The sequence below is a fragment of the Macrobrachium nipponense genome, chromosome 16, assembly GCF_015104395.2.
Source record: "Macrobrachium nipponense isolate FS-2020 chromosome 16, ASM1510439v2, whole genome shotgun sequence".
Taxonomy (NCBI): domain Eukaryota; kingdom Metazoa; phylum Arthropoda; class Malacostraca; order Decapoda; family Palaemonidae; genus Macrobrachium; species Macrobrachium nipponense.
In genome coordinates, this window is record NC_087209.1 from 69686825 (window position 1) to 69711359 (window position 24535).

Sequence of the window (24535 nt, forward strand, 5' to 3'; positions counted from 1 at the left end):
ATTATCCTTTCGAAGTAAATATTTTCTCCAAAGTTAGAAATTAAGGTCATATTTTCAGGTTAAACAAAGGTTAATGAAAGTTTAGCCATGCACAGGGCAAACAAACCTCCATGACGCTTTCAAAATTTTTACTTAAAACTCCGAGTATGTAGGAGATTGATGCCATCTCGATGTTTGCGGAGTCGTTTGGGTCAATAAACTTTCCATTCCATGTGCTAAATCCGCACACCACTTGTACCCATAGATGCTGGGGCACTTTCTTCACAAAAATCGTAAACAATGACTTCCAACCACGACTTGTCCAAAGGAACTACGATTTTTGGTAGAAGAAGAAGTGTGGACTAGATAATTATTTGAATAATAGTTTGAACAGCAGTATAAAGGTCATGAATTGCATAATTTTTTACATATTCATGATTATTAATTTGAAAATATTCATTGTTGAAAGTAAATGATTCCGACTAAATTATCACAGTTTTTGCTGTAACAGCACCTACGCATTCTTCACACTCTTTCTATTGTTTATCAGTGTTGCCAAACTGGTATGTGTTTACCCGCCAACTGGGTTAAGCTTACCAAAACTGGGGGAAATAAGTGAAATTAGCGTATCTGTTTGTAGTATATATAAATATTAGAGCAATTTTATCATTATTGCATTACTATGACAATAATGCAATAATGATAAAATTGCTCTAATATGTAATTTCTGGGCTCAGCCGTGTCGCTCCCGTGAAATATGTCTGCTTTAGCACATTTCTAGTAAAATATTGCTATAATACCAGAGAAACTGCTAAATTGGACATGTCAGAAGCCGCTGACTCGCCTCACCTATATAAAAGGTGTCGGTATAAAACTCGGGCGAGTGTTAAACACTACCACAGCAACCCCTCCAATTAGCCTTTTCCTCATCAAAAGACCCTAAATACGGGGAGCCGACCCATAGGTCACACCTAGCTACCCCGTTGAAGGCGGCTGTGACGTCATACTTTTCGATAGCCATTCCGTGTTCGCACGTTCGAATATTACTATTTGTTCTTTTATTTTTATCTGGTTACGGATCGTCATCTACTCTTCACCCAAGTTAAGTACTGGTTCCGCCCTTTTTCAATATTTAGGGAGTGAATTTGCCTATCGTTTTGCCTTTATTTAGGATTTTATTAGGCGTCACTTTAATAGGGGGCGGGCGGCAAGTCGGCCTTTACGGCTTACCCTTGAATTGTACCGATTTACGCTTGAATTGTACCGACTTCGAGTAGTCTTCCTCTCTGCTTGTAACATGTGATATTTCAGTACATGTATGTATGTGTATGTATGTATATATGTATGTATATATTTATTTATTTATTCTTGGGTGGTAGTTTTTAGTCGATCCGATTTCCATTTATGTTTTGTTATTTTCATTATTCACGTTTTTCACGGGGGTCTTCTTTCGAGCACGTTTCTTTGTTTCTTCGTGCTTCGCCAGTATCCACCGTCCTATTTCATTCAAGAATTTTCCCTTTTTTCTTTTCGTCAACTTGCCGTTTCTTATCGTTTTGTCAGTAAGCAAGTAGTTTTTCCCCTTTTGCGCCCACTGTTATCGAGTGGCCTTCATTGCGGTTTTATATTTTCATACAATCAACTTACCTGTCAGATATATACATAGCTAAGACTCCGTTAGTAAACCGACAGAAATTCAAATTTTCGCGCCACTCGCTACAGGTAGTCAGGGTGATCTACCGGCCTGCCCTGGCGGCAGGGACTAGGAACCAGCCCCCGTTTTTCTATCATATTTTCTCTGTCGCCGGTGGGGTATCAACATTGTTGTTATTACTCCTGACTTAGATTCATTTTTACAACCTTTGATCAACGTTTTTCGGCTTTTTGGTGACGTATTTGGATCGTGTTTTGGCATTCGCTACTGTGGACTGTTTTTTGGAATAACTCTTTTGGATTTTTTCTCAGTATGTCTGATTCTAATGTGAGTGTGAGAAATGTGTGTGAAGGTAGGCTGCAGGGTGAGGATACCGAAAGCTTCAGTTGATCCTCACACTGTATGCCGTAAATGTAGGGGGGTTCAGTGTTCTGCTATAATACTTGTAAGGAATGCGAGGGATTGAATGCAGAAGAGTGGAAGACTTTGACTTCTTATTTGAAGAAGTTAGAGAGGGATAGAGTTAGACGGCTGAAAGGTGTGAGTTCAAGGCCTATTGAGCCTTTCACGGATAATTCTAATCCTACTGATGTAGATTCTCCCTATATATCTCATTCTCAGAGTGTTTTTTCGGATTCGGCATCGGAAATCGCCAATCTGAAAGCTACTATTAGAGACATGAAGTCCAAGATGGCTGACTCCAAAGGTAAGGCTAGTGATAGTGAACATTTCAGTGAAGTGAGTTCTCTCAGTGTTGTGGAGGGGGCGTTTGATCGTCCCTGCGACGCTCCCAGGCCTAGACCTCTTCCAAGCTCCCCATGCCCAGAGGAGAAGGAAAGTCGAAAGCCTTAAGGAGGTCGTGGGGAATCCCCAACGGTCAGACGTCCTTCAGCTAGCTCTGCTTCATGGCAAGCGGCTCAAGGGCGCTATAGAAAAATGCGTCCTTCGCGAGTGTTTCTCGTCCTCTCCCTCTCCCTCACCTAACGAGGGTGGAAGGAGTCGAACTTTCGAGACCGCTGAAGCGTCATATGACGCCCGACATAGATATATTCCGAGCCACCAGAGCGCTTCTCAGATGACGCTCCGTCTGCTATTAAGGAAAGCGAAGGTGGCGTCAGGTCACCTGACGCTTGTGCGGAAGTACCCCTTCATTCTTCTTCCCCGAGTGATGGACGAAAGGGCGTCATGCACTAGACGTGGGGAGAAGCGTCAAGAAAATATAATTATGGCGGTTCAGGAAACAACTGTCATCTCTTGTGGGAGTTTTAGCGCCCGTCGGAAGGACGTGACGCTTCCAATTAAGAAGTCTCGTCCTCTCTCACCTGCTCGAAGAGAAGCGTCAGACAGACGTGAAACTGCTAAACGTCTTGCAGAAGCTTCGAGTTCGAGAGCTAGAACGGGGGCTTACGAGAAACGTAAGACGTCTTTTAGAAGTGAAGCGTCATTCAAAGCGGATCTTAGACGTGACGCTCCGTCCAATATTGTGACGCCGAGTAGGACGCCTTTAGAGAGCGGAGCGCTTTCCAGGCGCGAAGCGTCATCAAGACGTCAGCAAGAGACGTCAGCCATGACGCTCGGAGAACGGGGAAAGCGTCATACAAGGCGTTCTTTAAAGTTCAAGAGAAGCCGGAGCTTGTGACGCCTTCCAAGTCTTTTAAAGCGGGAAAGAGGAAAGAGTATCATTCCCTTAGCCCCTCTCCTATTAGGAGTTTGTCTCCTCCAGAAGAGGAAAGTTCAGAAAGGAGAACGGAGACTCAGATAAATCCCGAGTTGGAGGAAAACTCGGACGATGAAGATCATGGAAGAGAGGGAGGGTTTGTCAACTATAAGGTTTTGACTACCCTGCTTCTCTCTTGAGGTAGTACGGGAGAAGAGTAGTTAACTTCCTGCTGCTCCTCCTTTCCTCCGCGCTCGCTCTTTTCCAGTGCTAAGGACGAAGAAGCCCTCGTCTTTTCTAAAAATGAAACCCACCATCTCGATGAAGCGGGCATTACACGCCTTAGACTCATGGATGAAGTCTAAGAAAGACTTAGTCAGGACAGTCTTTTGCATGCCTCCAGCAAGATTAGCTGGGAAAAGAGGCATATGGTATAAGACGGGAGAGAATATGGGTATCGCTCTCCCTTCTACAACAGAGGCAGATTTTTCGACTTTGGTTGACGCTTCAAGGCGTCCAAGTCTCAACTTTCTGCACGAATTACAGTGGGGGGAGTATTTCAGAACTGGATCATCTCCTCAAGGGACTCTTTCATGTATTGGAAGTCTTCAACTTCTTAGATTGGTCCTTGGGGTGATGTCCAAGAAAGCCCATGATTCAGAAGGAATCGAACCTGAAGCCCTGTTATGCATTTTGTCTTGCATTGACAAAGCGGTACAGGATGGATCTTTTGAAGTCTCTTCATTATTTGGAGCAGGTTTTTCTTTTAAAGAAAAGGACGGTGTATGGCGCCTTCTTAACAAAGGCAGTCTCGCATGCTCATAGGGCAGCTCTACTGTATGGCGCCTCTTTCTGACTTTTTGTTTCCCTTCTCAGTATTTAGTGAAGGACGTTGCTCACTCTTGTTTAAACTGAGAAGGCGACTCAGGATCTTCTGACGCAGTCAGCTAGGAAGAAGAAACCTGTTTCGGTATCTGACAAGAAAGGACCTAGTACATCAATGCAGCCCTTTCGAGGTGGTCCGACCTCCAGACCTCCCGCAAGAAGGAAGGCTCCGGAGAAGAGAGGTAGGTCTGCCTTTCGTCCCTTTAAAAGGGAAAATGAAACATCTCTCCTCCAAGCACCAGTAGGTGCCAGGCTCCTGGGATTCGTGGAGGCCTGGACACTGATAGACGCAGACGCGTCTTCATTGACTATCATAAGGAAGGGATATCGTATCCCTTTCCATGAACACTCCGCCCCTAACGTCAATACCAAGGGAACTATCAGCCAAGTACAAGGACCCTGTGCTGAGGGATACTCTTCGATCGATGGTGGAACAAATGTGGGACAAGAGAGCGATAGAACTAGTACTGGATCAAAAACTCCCGGGGTTTTACAATCGCCTTTTTCTAGTGGCGAAAGCCTCGGGAGGCTGGAGACCAGTACTGGACGTCAGCTCTCTGAACAAATTTGTTCAGAAGGAGAAGTTCTCCATGGAGACTTCTGCTTCAGTCCTAGCGTCATTACGACAAGGAGATTGGATGGTGTCTCTAGATCTCCAGGACGCCTACTTTCACGTCCCGATCCACCCTTCATCGAAGAAGTACCTCCGTTTCATGACTGGGGGAAGGATCTTTCAGTTCAGAGCCTTGTGTTTCGGCCTGTCCACAGCTCCTCAGGTTATTTCACAAGCCTGATGAAGAATGTGGCGAGATTTCTTCACCTCAAAGGAGTGAATGTCTCTTATGTATCTCGACGACTGGCTCATCAGGGCCAGATCGGAGAGACAGTGCTTGGAGGACCTAAAGTTAACTCTGGATTTGACCAAGGCGTTGGGATTGCTTGTGAACCTCGAGAGTCTCAGCGACCCCCCAGACAAGACCTAGTCTATCTGGGGATCGGAGGATTCTCGGGGTTTTTTGAGTTTTTCCTTCGCAGAGAGAGAAACCGCAAAAAGGTTGCGGATAATCTCTCTCTCTTAGAGAAGCAACAAACGTCGGCGAAGGAATGGTTGAGCCTTCTGGGGACGCTTTCCTCGCTGGAACAATTCTTCCCTCTAGGAAGACTTCATATACGTCCACTTCAATTCTTCCTCAAGAGGTCTTGGAGCTGGAAAACCGGACAACTGTCGGACGTTTTTCCCATTCCAGTGGAGATAAAGGCACACCTACAGTGGTGGTTGCTACCTCTGGAAGAGAACAAAGGGATCTCTCTAAGAACACAGAACCCAGACCTAGTGTTGTTCTCCGACGCGTCGGAGCAGGTTGGGGTGCGACATTAGGCTCAAAGGAAGTGCAGGCACCTGGGAACCAGCCACAGGTGTCCTGGCACATAAACTGCAAAGAGCTCTTTGCCGTACATCTGGCCTTAAAGAGCCTAGAACCTCTGGTGTCAAACAAGGTAGTGCAAGTAAACGTGGACAACACCACCGCACTTGCCTACATTCGGAAACAGGGAGGGACGCACTCCTCGTTCCTTTACGAGCTCACGAGAGACCTATTACTTTGGACGTCTCACAGGAACATCTCCCTGCTGACAAGGTTCGTACAGGGAGTAAGGAATGTGAGGGCGGACAGGCTCAGCAGGAGGAACCAGGTCCTTCATACCGAATGGACTCTACACGAGGAAGTGTGTCTCGATCTCTGGTCTCTGTGGGGAACTCCTCATGTGGATCTCTTCGCAACATTCATTTCAAAAAGGCTCCCAGTGTTTTGCTCGGTCGTGGAAGATCCAAGAGCAATTATGGTAGACGCCTTCCTGCTAAACTGGTCTCGAGTAGACGTTTATGCTTTTCCCCCATTCAAAATCCTGGGGTTAGTAATGAAAAAGTTTGTGGCGTCAAAAGAGACGAGGATGACGTTAATAGCCCCCTTTTGGCCGGCGCCCAGGAATGGTTCACGGAGGTGGTAGAGTGGATCGTAGACTTTCCAAGATCCCTACCAAGAGGACGGATCTTCTCAGACAACCACACTTCAAGAGGTACCATCAAACCTCCACCCGCTCTCGCTCTGACTGCTTTCGACTATCGAAAGACTTGTCAGAGCGAGAGGCTTTTCTCGCGAAGTGGCAAGCGCGATCGCGAGAGCACGCAGAACCTCCACTACGAAAGTATATCAGTCGAAGTGGGAGGTATTTAGAAGGTGGTGTAGAGCCAAGAAGTTGTCCTCCTCCTCTACCTCTATAGCGGAAATTGCTGATTTCTTGCTATTCCTGAGAGTAAAATCTCATCTAGCCGTATCCACAATAAAGGGATACAGAAGTATGCTCTCGGCTGTCTTCAGGAACAGAGGATTAGATCTGGCAAATAACACAAAGATCTCCACGATCTCATAAGATCTTTTGAGACTTCAAAGTCTAAGGAACCAGTACCTCCGAACTGGAACCTGGACGTAGTCCTCAAATATCTGTCTTCGGATAGATTCGAACCTCCTCATCTGGCATCGTTTAGGACATAACTAGAAAATGCCTATTCCTTTTATCTTTAGCTACGGCAAAAAGAATTAGTGAATTACAAGCTCTGCAGGATAAAGTAGGATTCAAGGGAGACTCGGCTATTTGCTCGTTTAAGACCCTGTTTTTAGCGAAAAACGAGAATCCCACGAATCCCTGGCCTAAGTCATTCGAAGTCAAAGGAATGTCGAGTCTCGTAGGCAGAGAAGCAGAGAGGTCTCTATGCCCTGTTAGAGCTCTGAAGTTCTACCTTCAGAGAAAGCGTCAGTTGGGAGGCTCTAGACAAGGTCTTTGGTGCGCGGTAAAAGACCCCACAAGACTGATGTCCAAGAATGCTCTGGCGTTCTTTGTACGAAACGTCATTACGGACGCTCATAAGGTCTGTCCTGACGAACAGTTACAACTACTGAGAGTAAAAGCTCATGAAGTAAGAGCGGTTGCGACGTCTCTCTCGTTTTATAAGAATATGTCGCTTAAAAACATCATTGATACGACATACTGGAGATGCAACTCAGTATTTGCATCTCATTACTTGAAAGACGTACGTGTGACGTATGAGAAGTGTTTTTCTCTAGGTCCTATCGTATCGGCAGATACGATTCTGGGTACGGGAGCCGACACCAATCCTTAAATGTATATACTGTTCTTCTTTTTTGGATATGGTCGAGAGTCTCTTCGAACAATGGAGGATTTGGCTCGCACGGGCGGCCGTCTATGTTGTTCAGTAAGAGAAATTCTTGTCTATCCAATTAGTTGAGTATAATTTTTTTTTTTTTTGGAAAATTATGTATGTGTGCGTAGTGGTTTTGAGTTACGGTTGTTGTGACGAGTTCGGGGATAACTCGTAACAATCCTTAGTTCTAACATATGGTTAGGATCAGGTGGTCGGGATTGGTTGTGTGCTCCTTCATAAGGTGTATTGTCATATAAGTGGATCAGCACCCATTGACAAAGTCCTTTTAGGCTCTGCCGAGTAAGCGGATAAGACCCCATCGGCAGACCCACAAGAACTCTTGGCCATAGATCATATATCTCGCTAAAGTTTCTTGAGGTGATGCAGACTACTGGGCAAACACCCACGAAGTCTACCACCTATCAGGTAGGAACAAGGTTTTATTTATACCTACAACATATGTTGTTTACCTGTCTATTCCATATAGTAACTGTCTCTTACCCTCCACCGAAGGGTGCCAATCAGCTATGTATATATCTGACAGGTAAGTTGATTGTATGAAAATGATATTGTTATGTTACAATAAAGTTTCATACATACTTACCTGGCAGATATATACAATTAAAGGCCCACCCAGCCTCCCCGCAGGAGACAGGTGGAAGAGAGAAAATATGATAGAAAAACGGGGATGGTTCCTAGTCCTGCCGCCCAGGGCAGGCCGGTAGATCACCTGACCTACCTGTAGCGAGTGGCGCGAAATTTGAATTTCTGTCGGGGGACGACGGAGTCCCTTAGCTATGTATATATCTGCCAGGTAAGTATGTATGAAACTTTATTGTAACATAACAATATCATTTTACGACAGTTTATTTTCATTTCCCCCGTGTTAAAGCATGATTTTCTTTTAGCTTTAAGTAATTGATTTTATTTTGTCTATGTATATTTTGGATGTTAGGTCGGTTAGCCTACATAGGCTATGCCTGCGTTTTCCTCGTAATCTTTTATTTGCGAGGATACGCTGATCACGTGATCGTCACCCCATCAGCCCTCCTTTTCCTCCCTCTCAGTGGGGCCCCCAGTAGTTGGGTGCTCCTCTTGCCTCGGTTGTCGCTGACAGCCGTTCCCATCAGCAGAGGGGGGGGGTGTAGAGGGTCCTCCAGGACCTTAGGTTGGTGGGTGTCGCTTCTCAGCCGACCGCCTCCGGAGTTGTTGATTGCTTTGCGTATTCAGCCTCGGATTTGTTGCGCTCTGCTTCTTTCAGCTTCCGGAGCTTACATCCATCCGCCTAAAAAACATTCCCTCTCCGCATAAGGCGGATTTAGATCAGGCCTCTCCGGTAGTCGTTGAGGGCTATGTTTACGGAAGTTTCTCTTCCGTAGGCGGAGATATTATATTTGTTATTTTATTTCTCCCTTTTATTTTTATTTTCTTTTCTTTTTTGCCACGGAACTTGCGAGTTCATGTGGCCGTCCCGGGTTACTTCGTGTACCCCCCACTCCGGGTCAGACAGCTCCGGGTGGTTTTAATTATTAATAGTCCCCGGGACGTAAATATATGAATATATATATACATATATATATAGTTTTTATATATTATTTTCCTTTCTTTTTTTTTTGCCACGGAAAACTTGCGAGTTCATGTGGCCGTCCCGGGTTTCTTCGTGTCCCCCCCACTCCGGGTCATACAGCTCCGGGTGGTTTTAATTTTATTATAGTCCCCGGGACGTAAAATATGAATATATATATTAACATATATTTTTTTTATATATATATTTATTTCAGTTCGGCATGCTCCCGGCATATGACAATTATTATCATAATAATCCTATAAGTTTGTGCAATTGTTTCTCATATATTATTGCACTTACGGCACCCCTCAGTGTCTGGTTGCCGGGAGATTACAGGATCTGTGCAACCATGATGTTTGCCGGAACCATGCCCCGTGCGCAGTATTGCTTACGGTTCCGTAGTCTGGCATCACGTAAACGGCTTTGCCTGCTACGACTTGTACAACAGGTTACCTGTTCGATAAGTTACCGCACTGCTTGTTCTATACATATTGTGATGGAATTATATTACACTACTTGGGTTAGTGTTAAAAAAAAAAAAAAAATTAAAACAATAATAATAATAATAATAATAAATAAATAAATAAATAACTAAATAAACAATTAAAATAAAATAAATAACTAAATAATAATCAAATAAATTACTATATAAAATAAATAAATAACTAAATAATAATCAAATAAATTACTATATAAAATAAATAAAATAATTAAAATTTCTGTAAATTAAATTACATTAATTAATCAACATATGTAAGCATAATGTTCAAAGATTTTACTCGAAATTGACACATTCCTTGCATTACAGACAGAGCAGTCTGTTAAGCATGCTGCACTCTCCACCCTCAAGGTCTGGTTGGAGGTTTTGGACAGAACGTAGGGGTAGCTAAGCCTTTTTATGCTACCTCAAGATATGGCAGCCTCCCCAGCCGGGAAAGCTGCCGGATACGTTGACCCAAAAGTCGCAGCACCAATTATCAAATAAATTCAAGATTCAGTTATGGAACAGCAAGAGGCAGAATTGCCAGACCTTGGTTTGGAAGAAGTCTCACTTGAACTAGTGAGGATTTGCCCATTACACTAGATATGGTTACAGGTAACAGTGTTAATGAGGCTAGCCTAGTTAGTCACCGGGGTCCTTTCCTCGAGTGACTCCTGATGTTCTTCCTCTCCCTTTACTCCAAATTCCTTCATGGGTTTCACAGGAGGTTTGCCCCCTCCAGGTCGCATTCCTTCTCTGTGATTCCTAGATTAAAGAGAAAACCTTCGGGTAAAACCTTGCTTAAAAGCAATCAGACACAAAGCAAGGCCTGGGCAGGTGCCAGAGGTTCATACACATATTAAACCTAGGATGAGATCCAAGGCCTCAAGGAAAGAACTCTTCCCATTGCCCCTCAAGTCCCATCCCTGCAAACGTCTAGAGGTCGGATACCTCATAAGGTACCGTAGGGAGGGATGGAAGGTTCCCCATTTAGTCGGCAAAGACCTGTTCAACCGAATATTTTAATCAGGCCAGTAGTCTTGCTAGCTTAGTCAGTTCAGTCGCGGCAAGGTTTGAAAGGGTGTTTTTTTAAACGTTTACGTGCACAGGACTCCCTGATTGCAGGTCTCAGACAGGAGTCTGCAGTTCCGGCACCTCCTAGTAATTTGGTGGGCAAGGTCAGAGCATGCCTGACGGGTCCACGTTCCCTCCGTTCCACCCTGGTGATTTTTGGAGGGTAGTGAACTTCGCTCCGTTTGTCAGCGGGATGTTGACTGTAGAAGGTTGTGGTACACATAGACTCGTGGATTTCGAGTTATTTCCCGAAAGGTTATGGCCACCATTTATAGCTTATGTTAGGCTTATGGAGGCAGCTTCGATTAGAAAGGACAAGGTCTCCAAGGGGACTGTTATCCTCTCTAGCAATCAGGCTCATCAAGTATAGATATGGAGCCTAGAAGTGGATCTGCTCAAATACTAAGGTAACAACATGACGGGAACTCCTTACCTTTTACATCAAAGGTAGCAGGATTTACCCTTCAGGCAGTGACTCGGGAAGAGCCCAGCTTAGCGAGACAGATTCCACATCATTGCTACCCCCAAGGTAGAGAGAGTTTGTGGGAAGTTTGCTGGCTACATTCTTGGCAGGCAAGCTTAAGCCAAACTGTGCAATCAACTTGTTTAGTGAGCGCCTCTGTCAGACGCACTGATCCAAGCCGGATTTGATGCTAGGACACGTCTTGCAAGGTCTCTTAACTCTCTAGTGATGACGGAGACGGCGGTTCTGGAGTATGCTCATGAACCGCTGTATAAGGTCATTGCGGAGGGTAGTTTAACTTTCTTAAGCATGCAAGTGCCTGCCGTACGGCTTTGCGGTACTAAGAGAAAATGGCAAGAAGCATGTTCTATCCGAGGCTACGATCAGGCACGAAACCCAACAGCTTCTGGCTTCCTCATCTGGGGTGCAGATCTCTTCCAGCTTCGGCAGTAAAACGAGGTTCAGAATGAGGCATCACATTTTAATCAAGCATCAGATTCAGTGGGGCATTCCTTTCAAAAGGATATTAAGTGTCTTCTTCCTCCAGTTTTAGGACTAGGAAAAGTCAAAGAGGTACCAACCTTTCCAAGTTCCGCAACAGCACCCTGTGCTATAAGCTGTACTAATTCAGCAAGTTCCCCAACCTTCATCTTCTAAGACTCAGCCTCGGCAACAGCCTCAATTTGTCTCCCTTTCGCCGTCGGCTAGCCAACAGGTTCCCCCTTTCGTCAGAGTGGAGGAACCGGAGCCCAAGGGCGAGCTAGAGGTGTATGGTCAGGAAAGGAACCCGACCCTCATCATCTCAATGAAGTTCCTCAAATAGGAGGCAGGCTGTATCTCTTTTAACATCGTTGGGAGTTCAGCAGCTGGGCGGAAAACATAGTATCTATCTATCAGCACCTCCAACCCAAGGGTTGTGGATTTACCCCAGGGAACCTTCTCCAGAAGGGAGCAGTCTCCAGGACAAAGAACTTAAAATTTCAAAGTCGTCTATTCAGTGTCCCAAGAAAGGGACCGACCAAAGGAGGTGATCTTAGACTTGTCCCGTTTTTAAACTTGTTACATTTCTTGCGACAAGTTCTAAAGGCTGACCATCTCTCAGGTACGGGCCTTACTTCCCCGTGGGGGCGTCACCCACCTCGTATAGGTCTTACAGACGCCTATTATCATGTCCCGACGGCTCAGCACTCCCATCCATTCCTGGGCTTCAAACTAGTAAAAGAAGCTTATTCCTTCAAGGTGATGTGATGCCCTTTGGGCTGAATATAGCCCCAAGGGTTTTCACGGAACTGGCGGAGGTAGTGGTGCAGGAGCTAAGGTCTCAGGTTTTATTGGTAGTGGCGTACCTAAACGATGGCTAAATCTGGGAGATGGTCAAAGACAAGTTTAGGAAAGCCATGGACGGGGTCATATCTTTCCTGGAATATATAGGGTTCAAGATCAACAGGACCAAGTCCCGATTGGCCCCAGAATCCAAGTTCCAGTGGCTAGGTTTCCATTGGGGCTTGGATTCACACACAACCTTTCATTCCATCAGGGAAGGGGATGCCAAGGTAACAAGCCAATTCTTAAAATGCAAAAAGGCTTCGAGAAGGAATCAGGAGACGATCCTAGGCTCGCTCCAATTTGCGTCAGTCACAGACGTTCTGTTGAAAGCCAAGCTCAAGGACATCAACCGAGTTTGACGTTCAAGGCCAATGCCAAGTGTCGCGACAAGTTCGGCCGGGTACCTCTGATTCCCAAGGAAACGTCTACGTCCATGGGCAATAGCCGAAAACCTAGCCAAAGAGTTACAGTTGCAGTTCCCTCCCCCGTCCCTACTGATGCATACAGTCGCATCACTATCAGGTTTGGGAGGTTATTCACAGCACGACAAGATTCAGGGAACTTGTCACCTCAGTTCCAAAAGCTTTCACATCAACATCCTGGAAGCTATGGCAGTGTTTCTGACCTTAAAGAAGCTCCGTCCTCCGGAGGAGACTCATATCAGATTGGCTCTCGACAGTGCAGTAGTGATACATGGTATAACAGAGGTGGTCCAAGTCAAGTCATGTGAACCACAGGGTGATAGCAGAATTTTTTCTCTAACTGACAAGGAACCACCTGGCATCTATCGGCTTACCCATCTGGCAGGAGTCCACAATGTAGTAGCAGACGCATTGTCCCGGTCAGTCCCCCTGGAGCCAGAATGGTCACTGGACCAGGAATCCTTTCGAGAGGGTTTGTAGGAGAGTACCGGGTCTGAAAGTAGATATGTTCACTACAGGGGCAAACCACAAGCTGCCTTGTTACATAGCCCAAAGTATGGACCCTCTAGCATACGCTACGGACGCCCTGAGTATAGATTGGAACCAGTGGAGGGAGGTTTATTTATTCCCTCCAGTGAACCCTCTCCTGAAGGTGTTGCACAAGTTGAAATCCTTCAAAGGTCAGGTGGCTCTCATAGCTCCTTACTGGCCCAAGAACAATTGGTTTCTCCTTCTCCTAGAACTAGGTCTTCATCCTCACCCTCTCCCGGGCTTGAGGCTGACGCAACAAGTTCAAACGGTGACTGTGTTCGATTCCTCAGGTCTTCACAAAACCCTATCTTTATGGATTCATGAAGTTTGCAGGTAGGAGGGTAGGGGACATTGATCCACAGAACATTCTGTTCTTGGAGTCAGACAAAAGAGAATCTACCTTCGCCAGTATGATTCAGCAGTTAAACAATTGCCTACATTTCTCAGGAATCAATGTCAAAGTAATGACAATGAACGTGACTATAACATTCTTCAGGCCGTTTATTCGAACAAGGCTTGGCAGTTGCCACAATAACAACCACTAAGTCAGCTCCGAAAAAGATTTTCTTCTCGGGTTTGGTATAAATCTAACTGAGTCTTATTTCACCTCAATCCAAGGGCTTGTGCACGCCTGCGGGCCCATTCAAAGGCCGTCGTCAGTGTCATGGTTTCTTAACGATGGTCTCAGGTTAGACTCTAAAACAGGACAACTTCAAATGTGATTGCCAAACCCTTTTGCGTAAGGCACTGTTTTTATTAAGTCTGGCTTCAGGTGCCAGAACATCGGAGATGTCATCTTTATCTAGTGGCCAAGGGCATATAAGAATTCCTTCCCATCGGGTTACGTGTTGCTTTCACCAAATAATTATTTTATGGCTAAGAATGAGAACCCTTTGGTAAGGCGATCCCCCTGGAAGGTTGTTCCGCTTCCGCAACATCCATCTTTAATGTTTATTGTACTGTTAAAACCCCTAAGGACTATTTATCTAGCACATCTACCTTTTCCGAAGGCCCCCCCCCCCCCTCCTTTTCATGTGGGGCGGCGGTGGTACCATATCCCTAAAGGGCATTACGCAGCAGTTTTTGTATTTTACCAAGGAAGTCAGCCCAGGGTCCCTTTCCCAAAGCGCGTGCTATTCGGGCTATAACAACTGTAAATTTCTTCAAATATATGAACTTTGATGATCTGAAGAAATATACTGGTCGGCAGTCGCACTGGTTTTCCAAAGCTTTACCTTAAGTCCTTGGAGGATCTTAAATATCAGGCAATAGCTGTAGGGAGGTCAGTGTCTCCTTGCAACATCAATATAGTACTGTCCTTGTGTCATATGAATATTTTCCATTATGCCAGTTTTATTAACAATCCTACCTATCGCAGCAAATCTCTTTGCTATTTCACTTGGTCTATGGTGTTAGTTTATACAATTTAATATTCTGTTTCATTTCAGAGTGATGTAGCCTTGGTGTTTCTCTGGTACAAATTTCACCGGTGGGAGCGACACGGCTGAGCCCAGAAAAGGGATTTTGACGTAGGAAAGATCTATTCTGGGCGAGGAAGCCGTGTCGCCCAGTGAAACCCCCCTCCCCCCCTGGTTTTTTCCCCTCCCTTGCAGTGCACCAAGCTTCATTGCTATCGATAAGTATGACGTCCACAGCCGCCTTCAACGGGGTAGCTAGGTGTGACCTATGGGTCGGCTCCCCGTATTTAGGGTCTTTGATGAGGAAAAGGCTAATTGGAGGGGTTGCTGTGGTAGTGTTTAACACTCGCCCCAGTTTTATACCGACACCTTTTATATAGGTGAGCGAGTCAGAGGCTTCTGACATGTCCAATTTAGCAGTTCTCTGGTATTATAGCAATATTTTACTAGAAATAGTGCTAAAAGCAGACATATTTCACTGGGCGGACACGGCTTCCTGCCCAGAAATAGATTTTTCCTACGTCAAAATCCCTTATATAATACAAATAAATACATTAATTTCTCTTATTTCCTCAGTTTTGTGTAAGTCTTCTACCCAGTTTGGAGGGTAAACACATACCAATTGGTAACACTGATAAACAATAGAAGAGTCAGGAATCTATTTATCTTTCCAACAATGAATATTTTCAAATTAATGATCATGAATATGTACAAAAAATTTATGCAATTCATGACCTTATACTGCCATTTAACTATTTATTTGAATAATTATCTAGTCCACACTTCTTCTTCTAACAAAAAATTGAAGTTTCCTGGATAAGCCGTGGTTGGTGTCATTGTTTACAATTTCTGTGAAGAAAGTGCCCCAGCGTCTATGGATACAAGTGGTGTGCGGATTTAGCACATGGAATGGGATGTTTATTGACACAAGCAACTACGCAAACATCAAGATGGCATCAATCTTCTAAATATTTGGAGTTGTAAGTAAATATTTCGAAAATGTTATGGAGTTATGTGTGCACTGCGTAGAGCCAGACTTTCATTAACCTCTGTTTAATCTTAAAATATGACCTTAATTTCTAACTTTGAAGAAAATTACATCAAAAGGAGAGTAGAGGTCTCGAGCTCTTGCTCTCGCCACCAACATCTCATGACTGGTGTTAAAGTACTTTTTCTGAGGGTGGATCCACACGTGGTAGAAACTGGATCCTCTATTCCAGTCGGTTGTTCCCCCTATTTATTCAAATAGTTATTTTGTGTTTTACATATTTTCTACCATAATTGTGGGCTTATTCCTCTCATTTTTGCTTTCCCTTATAGGCAGCCTAGGGTAAAATACTGAATGGCCAGCCTCTACCGTAACGCAGCCACCTTCCCGAAAAGGTATTGTAACACGTCATGTAACCCAGGGTAGACATTAGTCAAGAGCTGGCGTTCATTGAAGGAAAGCCTCGAGACCCCTACTTTCTTCTTGAAGTAACTTTTTCCTCCCAAGTCACAATTTAAGACCATAATTTCTGATATTAATAAACATTACCTTAATATAATTCATCTAGCCCTAAATCCCCAAAAAACCGCACCAAAATTTACCACATTGGCCACCCTGTTACCTCCTATTCTGTCCGCCAGTTGGCAACAACTGTCGTTGACAGATACGAAAACTTCCCTCAAATCAGTTGTTAACGAGCGCCCGTGTTGTTTACATCACGGCCGCTCTTTATAAATTTCCTTAAACATTTTTGTGCCTTTAAAGCTTTCATTATTTGTTAAATGAAACTTTATATGAATTACCACTCACGCATTACATCACGAAATAGTGAATTAACTTTGATTTCTGTTGTGGTTCTTATCTTAAATTACGAACTTTTGCGCGACCCGGAACTACTGACCTGTCCAATTCTACAATGGATTACCAAGAAATTACGATGCTTCCTTCTGCCAGCAACATCAGGAACTGCCCGGTTTGTGGGACAAGGATGAGTAGCAGGGAGTATGAACCCCATGACATTTGTAGTTCTTGTCGTGGACAGGTTTGTGACTTGACTTCTCGTTGTGACGTATGTAAGCCCTGGTCTGACGAGGATATGACTGCTTATATGAAACGCCAAACAATCTTGCAGCGTAAAAGATCGGTTAAGGAGAAAAAGAATCGATTGCTAAAACTGTATCTAACGAATTCTTTGACTTGGGCGCTCATGATTCTGGCTCTTCGGTTTCGGTATCGTACGACTCCGATTCCGAATTAATTGATGCGTTTGCCCCCTGTACAACCGGTAATTAGTGAAGTTAGTTCTGATGTAGATTCGAAGATTTTGGCAATGGAAACTACCTGGAAACAGAATTTTAAGAAATTACAGCTTAGTCTAGATAGAGATATTTCTGCTAAGTTTAACAATCTGTCAGAGAATTTTCAAGAAGCCTTTACTAAAATGTCTAACACACTTTTAGATTCAATTTCAGCTCCTCGTCAGGTACCTGTCGACAGCACCATGGGTAACGGTGCGACAGATACCCCGGCTTGTGAACCCCGTCGTGGCGAAGGCCTAGGGGGGATCCGGTCCGGGCAGGTGCCTAACGAATCTTTACCCAACGTGTCCCCTGTTTAGTCCCGTAACAGTGCCAAAGGGCGCTTATTTAGGAGAAGGGGGGAGGGATATTAGTGTCAGACCTAAGATAGCTAGTCGTCAGGATTTTACTTCAGAGGAAGTTTCTAAGTTAGGATCTGACGATGATGATGATGATGACGCGGATTCGTGTGATATTGATGTTTTCCTCGAATGGATGTCATGATGTAGAATTCAAGAAACTTTTTTATTTAATTTTGAGTTTTCTTCCTCAGGCGAGGCCTAAAGAGCAGAAGCAGCCTCCGCCTCGTTGTATTACAGAAGGGATTTTTCTTGACGGTCCTTCCCGGTCATGGGAATTTTTACGTTTTCCTTTGCCCAGAGGTTCGCGAGAGTGAGGACGGACGTTGCCGCTAAACTTTCGAAGGTGATCGTGGGAAGGGAAGAGGAAGCTCTCTTCTCTTCTACGACACCGGAGAGGAGTTTACCAGGTGGCGGATGATTCTTCATTCTCTCGACCCCCCAAGCCAAATCCTGATTTTGTCCGACTTTCAAGTCAACCCTTGCCTTCTAAGGCTTCGGTCTCTGTCTCAATTGAAGATTTTATTGCTATGGAGGCTGTTATGAGCTCCTTACAAGAAGCTCAATCCTTCAATATGTGGGTCCTCGGAGGGCTTTTAATGTATATCAAGGACTCCGGGTTTGTTCCCTCCTGATGCTCCTCTTTTTGAGAAATTCTGCTCATCCATTTCAATCGCTTCTGTACATCAGAACGAGCTTGCTGCTTCAATGCAGGCCTTTCTTGTTTCTCTAAGGCGTAACCTGTATTTGTCGCAGTTACCCTCCTCTGTATCGGAGATTCAGAGAACCCGTCTGGTCCTCTTCTCCTTTTGGCGATTTCCTTTTCGATATTTCTGTGCTTTCTGAGGTTTGAAGGAACATCAAGGTGATGCCTCTTCCCAAGCTCACTGGGCCTTATCAAGAGCTTTTTCCTCTGGTCTTCCTCCCATTCCTTCAAGGAGTAAGCGTAAGTTTAGGACCAGATCTGTACCTTCTGCTCCAGCCCAACAACCTCCTTCTGGCTCTTTTTTCCAGAGTACATCTCAGGTTGCTGGTGCTTCTTCTTCATCCTCTGGTGCTCACCCTTTGAAACGTGGGAGAGGTTCTTGGCGTGGCTCCAAGGGCAGAGAAAGAGCTCAACCTCCAGGAGGACCTTCTTCTTCTTTTCTCTTCCTTGTCTCTGCGTAAGAATTTTTCGGAAGTAGGAGTCATCCACCTCGCCTGGAGACCGCGTAGGTAGCTTGTCTCTCCCGCCATTGGTCAGCTTGGCAGGGGAGAGCGGTGGATGCTTGGGTGGTGGAGGTCCTGAAGGAAGGTTACGAGATCCCTTTTGTTTCCAGACCTCCACTTTCCAATCGTCCTCTCGAGTTCAGCAGTTATTCCCCTCACTCAATCAGGGGTCAAGCCTTGGAGAAGGAGCTTTCGGCCCTCTTGGAGAAGGATGCCATAGAACGAGCTCCTCCTTCTCCCGGGTTTTACTCTCGGATGTTTTGTAGTTCTAAAGGCCTCGGGTGCCTGGCGCTCCATCATAGATCTTTCGGTTTTGAACAAGTTCATTCTAAAGTCCAAGTTCAGGATGGAGAGGTCCAGACTGTTCTTTCATCCGTCAGGAGGGGGGACTGGATGATTTTCCATCGATCTGCAGGATGCTTATCTGCAAATCCCCATCCATCCAAGAAGCAGACCTTACCTTCGGTTTTTCACGGACTCGGGAGTTTTCCAGTTCAAGACCCTTTGTTTCGGCCTCACCACTGCTCCACAGGTCTATTCTGCATCAGTTAAATGTAAGGATGCTTCGGTATCTGGACGATTGGCTAGTCCAGGCCGAATCTCTAGAGAAATGTCTCCGGTCGAGGGAGATAGTTCTGTCTCTTTGTGTCGAGTTTCGGTCATTCGTGTCAACTTCGACAAGTCCAATCTAATCCCTTGCCAGATCATGACTTATCTGGGGATTGTTTTGAATTCCCAGATTTTGAGGGGCTTCTCCCGCTCAGAAAACGGATAGACAAGCTTCTGAGGTCTGTGATCGAAGAATTTTTGTCCTCCGTAATGCAGCCAGTTTCTCTTTGGAGGTCTCTCCTGGGCCATTTGTCATCCCTCATCCAACTGGTTCCCGGAGGTCGTCTCAGAATGAGGTCCCTTCAGTCGACACTTCGCCAGTCATGGGATTTCGTGTCCGAGGACACGATAGTCGCCTCTTCTCCACAATGTCGGAAGGATCTCCGTTGTGGATGCAAGTTCACACCGCCTCAAGTCAGGGACATCTCTTCTTTCGGTTCCTCCGGACCTAATGTTTTGGTCAGACGCCTCGGATCAAGGTTGGGGCGCACACCTGGGCTCCGAAGCCGCTTCGGGCCTTTGGTTAGAGGAGGAGAGGAGCATGTCAATAAATTGGAGGGAACTGAGGGCAGTGTACCTAGGCCTTCTTTCATTTCAGGAACAACTGTTGGAGTCGGTTGTCGCGATCTTTGTCGACAACACCACAGCAGTCTCGTACTTGAGAAACCAAGGCGGCACACAGTCGGATCTTCTCACTCAAGAAGCCCAATCAATCCTGTGTTGGGCAGAAGACAGGGGAGATACGTTGGTCCCTCAGTTTATCCTGGGCCATCACAACTCTTAGCAGACGCCTTGTCGAGACCGAACGAAGTTCAAGGGTCGGAGTGGACACTTTGCCAGGAAGTCTTCGACAGCCTCAGGAAGAAATGGCCTGTCACAGTTCGATCTGTTTGCCACCCCACTGAATTTTCGGTGCCAGATATTCTTTGCCCCTTACCAGGCTCCTCAGAGTGCTGGGACAGACTCTCTTTTGCAGGACTGGGAGGGACTTCAAGCCTATGCTTTTCCTCCATTCTCTCTGGTGAGGTCAGTCCTCAACAAAGTGAGGCAACCAAGCGTCTGGATCTCACCTTGATCGCCCCCTTCTGGCCACAGAAGGAGTGGTTTCCCGACCTTCTGGAAGCACTGGTGGAACCCCCCATTCGCCTGCCAGAGAGACCAGATCTTCTCAAACAACCCCATTTTCATCGTTCCATCAGAGGCTCCACATGCTTTCATCTTCATGCCTGGAGACTGTCAGGAGGTTCTCCAAGCACGAAGGGTTCTCCTCCAGAGTGGCGCGACAGTTGGCTCTTGCCAGGCGACAATCAACCAGAGTAAATTATCAGGCTAAATGGTCGGTTTACAGACGTTGGTGTAAGTCTCAAGGACATTCAAATTTCGTAGCCACATTCCTTTAACCGAAAGATAAGCGGAGTTTTTAGTTCATTTACATCATGACAGGGCCCTGTCACCTTCGTGCATTAAGGTTATAGGTCTATGCTTTCCTATGTTTTTAAGGCAAGGCTTCCTGAGATCTCTTCATCTTATGTCATTAGAGATTTACTTCGACTCTTTTTCCCTATCTCGACCCAGGCCGCAGTGTTCGCCTCCGACATGGGATGTTAACAAAGTCCTTCAAGCCTTAAGGTTCCCTCGTTTGAGCCTCTGAATTCTGCCAAATTTAGGGACCTCTATTCTAAGACACTCTTCCTTGTCTCACTGGCTACAGCCAAGAGGGTGGGTGAACTGCAAGCACTCTCTTTTCTGGTTGCCAGATCTGGACAAGACATGATTTTGTCATACCTTCCTGAATTTGTCGCAAAGACTGAATCGTCTGATATCCCATTCCCAGGTCTTTCGTACTGAAGTCGCTGGTCGACTTTGTTGGTAATTTAAATGAGGATTTGTTCATGAAACTTACCTGACAGATTATATATATAGCTGTATTTCTGAAGTCCGACAGAATTTAAAAATTCGCGGCACACGCAGTGGGCGGCCAGGTGGTAGTACCCATTCCGCCGCTGGGAGGCGGATATCAGGAACTATTCCCATTTTCTATTCATATTTTTTTCTGTCGCCCGGTCGGTAAACAAACTGTTTACAGACCTCCCCGCCTAGGATTTTTGAAACTTCATTAGCCACTTAAGTATCCTAATTATTCTTTCGATTATTAACTTGGATTTGTGGCTAGGCATACGCTATCGTAAATTTTTTCATTGCATTTGATGTCTGAAGCTAGTTAGCCTAGTTTCAGACTTTGTTGTCTGCATGGTAAGGTGAGGCTACCGTAACTTTCGGTAGACACTCGCTTAGTATATATGACGTTTACATGTTTCTTTGCATAAGGTAATTAGTGTAATGTGTGACTGATTACGGAAGAAGGAGGATTCAATTACGCATTTTAGAGCGTGTTAGAATCAGGAGTTTTCCTCCACAGTAAACAGAAGTTAGAAATAATGAACCTTCTAACCTCCTGTAGATTTTATTTTGACCTAACCCTGTGGTATGGCTTACGAGACCTAGAATAAGTGTCTGCTAAAGGATTACATCAAGTAATCTTAGACTAAAGTGCTCGCTCTCCAACCAGTGTTGTGAAGTGTAGTGCCCCTGTGTTGTGGAGGGGGCGTCAGATCGGCCCCATAATGCCTCTAGGCCTGGACCTCTGTCGGACTCCCAGGACTCAGGGAGAGGGCATGTCGAAAGCCGCAAGAGGGTTACGGGGGCTCCCCACCGATCTGGCGTCCCTTCGGCAGAACCTGTTGACTCTTCCCAGGCTGCTAAAGATCGTGCACGTGCGCGAATCTTGAAAGATTGCTTCTCGTCCTCCGAGGCGTCCTCCCCACACAGGGGTTGGAGTTCTCGGAAGGACTCGCGCCCCCTAAAGAAGCTTTAGAGAAGAGGACGCTTCACGTCCTCTCTCTCGTCACGAGAGGATGAGAGAGTAAAGAGACCACATTTTCCCTTTTAGAAGAATGCACTGGCTCTTTTCCTAAGGGACATTTAAGGAGGCTCATTCATCTTGCCAGAAGAGTGATTTGAGCCTCCTGCGAGAAACGCTCATGTATATATCATTTATACATTATTAAGGAGGCTCATTCATCTTGCCAGAAGAGTGATTTGAGCCTCCCTGCGAGTGACCGCTCATGTATACATCATGTATACATTATTAAGGAGGCTCATTCATCTTGCCAGAAGAGGATTTGAGCCTCCTGCGAGTGAAACGTCATGTATATCACTTATACATTATTAAGGAGGTTCATTCATCTTGCCAGAAGAGTGATTTGAGCCTCCTGCGAGTGAACGCTCATGGAAATAGAGCTGTTTCAAACAACCTCGCTAGCATTCCAAAAGAATTTAATTGGTAATCAAGGACATTCTTGATTCCACCTTTTGGAGGAGCAACTCAGTATTCGTCTCCTCTCCTCATTGCGCTCCGTATACGTTATGTAACGTCGCTTTACTTCGATAAAGCAAGCTGATAAGTTTGACGGCCGGCAAGCTGCTTTGCACAGTCAAACAACTTATGTCTCTGGTCGGCATAAGAAGGGCAATTTAGACGTGAGGAAGCTTTTGGAGGTGCTCGACGTCCTATAAGTAGAGACATTCTCCAGGACGCTCGGCAAGCACCTTGCGGAAGACGAAAGCCATACGTCTTCATTTAGTGTTCACACTCTTCAGGAGCAGCGTGCGGCTCTCCATGGAGACTCGCATGAGGACGTCCCTTAAAAATATTCAATGTCATACGCAAAACGCGGTTCGTCATAACATTGAGATGTTGGCAAGGTCGCTCGCCAGGACGCCTCTTGGCGGGCCTTGCATGCATCAAGGCGCTCAACGAGTTCCTCTCGAAACGTCGTTCAGAAGACCTTGGTGTTTCTCTGCTCAGACACTCTCGTAGCTGGACGCTTTCCAGGACGCTTTTGAGGACGCTCGGCAGGAAGCTTTTGAGGACGCTCAGCAGGACGCTTTTGAGGACGCTCAGCAGGACGCTTTTGTGGACATTCGCCAGGACGCTTCGGTGGAAGCTCGGCAGGACGCTAGCGAGGACGCTCGCCAGGACGCTCGCGAGGACGCTCGCCAGGACGCTCGCGAGGACGCTCGCCAGGACGCTAGCGAGGACGCTTTTGAAGACGCTCGGCATCTACACGTCATGACGCTCGGTAGAGCACTTGCCAGGACGTTCTTCAGAACGATAGGCGTCCTACGCATCAAGACGTTCGGCAGGATTCCTGCAAGAACGCTCTTCAAGAGGGCGTCGTCGAAGTAGAGGAAGGAGTTTGGTCTCGTCAAGATGTCTACTTCGCTTTCTACGAAGGGAGCGTTCAATAGAATCCATCACTTGATGAATTCCAGGAAAACTGTAAGCAGATTTCGGTGTCATAAAACGCCTCGTCTGCTTTCGGGATTGCGCTGCCGAAGGGGAACATTAAGGTCCTTCCTGTCCGTAAGCCCAGTCTCTAATCAGGAATCCTGCCCCTTCCTCGATTTCTGCGGGAATCGGGAAAACTATATGCTCGAATTCCTGGATTACTTTCTGTCATGTAAATGGGTTAGTTCTCATTGACAAAGATCTTCATAACATTTTATCGCTTAAGCGGATAAGTAACAAATTTCGGAAGAGCTCTCATTCATTTTCAGAACCGAACGTGGACAGTCGTTTTCCTTTCTTTCTCTCTTCCTCGTCCAGGAAAGATGTAGTAGAGAATTCGATGTTCAAATTACTACAATACTTACGTAGTTTATCTTTGCGTCATTTTGCTAACGCATGGGTCGAGTCATATACGCATATGTATTTACCTCTGCGGATAGAAGCCGAAAGAACTGTTGTTCTAATGTATTTATTTGACACTCCCTTCAACCTTCCAAGAGTTTTCGGAGTAAGAACAACTCTTCAGGTATTGTTATTGTACGCAACACCAACTCAGCTTCTGTATTTAGCGAATTCTGTTTCGTTTAAATAGGCCTGCTTGAGAGTTTCCTTTTTGCTCGATAATATCATACCTATTCCTTCGTAAAGGGAGTAGCTGGCAACTCAGGCAGATAGTATTCTGTTCTCCATTGAAGCTTTCCTTCGAGGAAGACTTCTCCTTCACTCTTTTTGATAGAGATCGAAGGTGGTCGATCTCCAATCCTTATTTTGTTTTCTTTAAGGAAAGAATTTAGGATGGAGATCGTTGTTCAGAATACATAAATATACTACGTATATTAACCTCGCGACATGATTCTACTAAGCAGTTGAATTGTCCGAGGGGTAGGCGCATATCCTAGTTATTCTACGGATTGCGACTTAGACGAGAAGTATTCTAATTGAACTGCAACATCAACTCAGCTTCTGTATTTAGCGAATTTTGTTTCGTTTAAATATGCCTGCTTGAGAGTTTCCTTGGCTCGATAATTTCATACCTATCCCTTC

At 45.4% G+C, this 24535-nt stretch overlaps 1 protein-coding gene across 5 annotated transcripts in view; it reads left to right on the forward strand.

Moving 5' to 3' along the window:
* The window catches only part of LOC135195800 (uncharacterized), a 49702-nt gene that overhangs the window by 5353 nt on the left and 19814 nt on the right, over positions 1 to 24535 (forward strand). Inside the window, exon 2 of one of the 5 annotated variants that reach the window (XR_010310247.1) lies at positions 15998 to 16060. The exons of the other annotated variants lie outside the window; for them this stretch is intronic. The gene's annotated coding sequence lies outside the window, so the exon portion shown is untranslated. The remainder of the gene's footprint in view (positions 1 to 15997; positions 16061 to 24535) is intronic. 5 annotated transcript variants of the gene reach the window in all.